This window comes from Otolemur garnettii, unplaced genomic scaffold, assembly GCF_000181295.1.
Source record: "Otolemur garnettii isolate 467f Iridium unplaced genomic scaffold, OtoGar3 scaffold00156, whole genome shotgun sequence".
Classification (NCBI taxonomy): domain Eukaryota; kingdom Metazoa; phylum Chordata; class Mammalia; order Primates; family Galagidae; genus Otolemur; species Otolemur garnettii.
The window spans coordinates 2,675,500-2,677,533 of record NW_003852551.1 but is presented as its reverse complement, the minus strand read 5'-3'; the positions used below and the strand labels follow the sequence as shown (position 1 = coordinate 2,677,533).

The following is a 2,034-nucleotide window of genomic DNA, read 5'->3' as shown; positions in this document are numbered from 1 at the left end:
AAAAAAAAAAAAGAAAAACAATGATTTCTCTGTATCATGCGATGTTGTTTGACATCATTTTGCCCACAACAGAATTTCTTTCAAAACTGGAGGCAGGTGCTATGAGCGGGCATGCTGGCTGCTTGGGGGAAGGGGCAGGAGCGAGGACCCAATGAGGGGTAGATGAGGCTGCAATGGCTTCAGCTGGAGGTGGCCACTGTGAGGGCACTGGGCCAGAAGCTGACTGTTCCCACCAGCAGTCCTTCTTGATCAGGGTGAGCAGCGGTACTGATTGGGAAGTCAACTGTGTGTGAGAAGATTATGGAGCTGCTGGGACAGAACAAGGTGGACCATCCATCGGCAGCACAAGCTGGTCATTCTGAGCCAGGACAGGTTCTACACGGTCCTGACAGCAGAGCAGAAGGCCAAGGCCTTGAAGGGACAGTACAATTTTGACTACCCAGATGCTTTAGATAATGATTGGATGCACAGGACTCTGAAAACATCATGGAGGGTAAAACTGTTGAACTCCCACCTATGACTTTGTGACCCACACAAGGTTACTGGAGAACACAGTGGTCTATCCTGCGGATGTTGTCCTGTTTGAGGGCATCTTGGTATTCTATAGTCAGGAGCTCCCGGACATGTTCCACATGTGCCTCTTCATGGACACAGACTCTGACATCAGGCTGTCCATGGTAGTTCTCTGGGACATGCCCTGGGGGAGGGACCTGGGGCAGATTCTGACCTGGTACACCACCTTTCTCAAACCAGCCTTTGAAGCATTCTGCCTGCTGACAAAGAAGTATGCTGATGTGATCATACCTTGTGGGGTTGACAACATGGTGGCCATCAACCTGATCATGCAGCACATCCAGGACATCCTGAATGGTGATATGTACAAGTGACACTGAGGAGGGTCCAATGGGCAGAGTTTCAAGGAGATCTTTCTGACCTAGGAGACCACTCTGGGATGCTGACCTCAGGCAAATGGTCAAACTTGGAGTCCAGCAGCAGACCCCACCGAGGGGCTGATGGGGGCTGCTCCCTAAGCCTCCTGGGCAGGTCTCCTGATAGGCACATGTGTTCAGGGACTGGGCCTGGAGATGCCACCTGTCCTTGGGAAATGCACCCACCACTTTCTCTCAGTGTAGGTCTGAGGGCGGCATTAGGACCAAGGCCTCCCTCTTGAGTAGAAACCTGTACGTGTCATTCAGCCTGAATTTGACAGGGCATTCCTAAGGTTTCTACCTGCTTCCTCAGGTTGGAGTTTTAAAAATCACTTGGGTCCGCCTGTAATCCTAGCACTCTGGGAGGCCGAGACGGGTGGATAGCTTGAGTTCATAGGTTCAAGACAAGCCTGAACAAAAGGGAGACCCTGTCTCTAAAAATAGCTGAGCACTGTGGCGGGTGTGTGTAGTCTCAGCTACTTGGGAGGCTGAGGGAAGAGAATTGCTTGAGCCCAAGAGTTTGAGGTTGCTGTGAGCTATGATGCAACAGCACTCTACTGAGGGTGACAAAGTGAGTTTTTTTTTTTTTTGCCTCTGTCTCAAAAATAAAAAAATCACTTGGGTCACTGAAAAATGCCACAGAATATGTAGCAAGCCTGCTTGCTTCTGCAAGGAATGCCAAGTCACGTGTTGTTGGAGGAAACCGAGGAAATAGCTTAGACACTGTGGCTGGCCTGGTGATGTTTTGAGCGATCTCAGAGATAGGTTTTCTAGTGGGATGTAGTTCACACATATGTGTAACGAAAATCTTTTATGAGAGAATTCTTTCCTTTTTTATGTGTTATACCTCTTAATGTTTTCTATTTTATTCTATATCATAACACAAGGCTGGTTGTGACCTATAAGCCTAATTTCACGGTCGCAACCAAGAGTGGCAAACACTGATGTGAGAAGCCACAGGAAGATGGCTCCCTCCCTCCTCCTCCACCAACTGTCAAGGGCAGAGGGGAAGCAGGGCTCTTGGGGTCCAGGCCCCAAGAGCCTGTGCAGCCGAAGGGCAGCAGCAGTCAGGTCTCTCAGCACAGTCCTGCCGGGGGTGGGTGAC

At 50.0% G+C, this 2,034-nt stretch overlaps 1 pseudogene; it reads left to right on the top strand.

Moving 5' to 3' along the window:
• Nucleotides 1-173: 173 nt before the first annotated feature.
• On the top strand, nt 174-874 carry LOC100964412 (annotated as a pseudogene).
• Nucleotides 875-2,034: the final 1,160 nt, after the last annotated feature.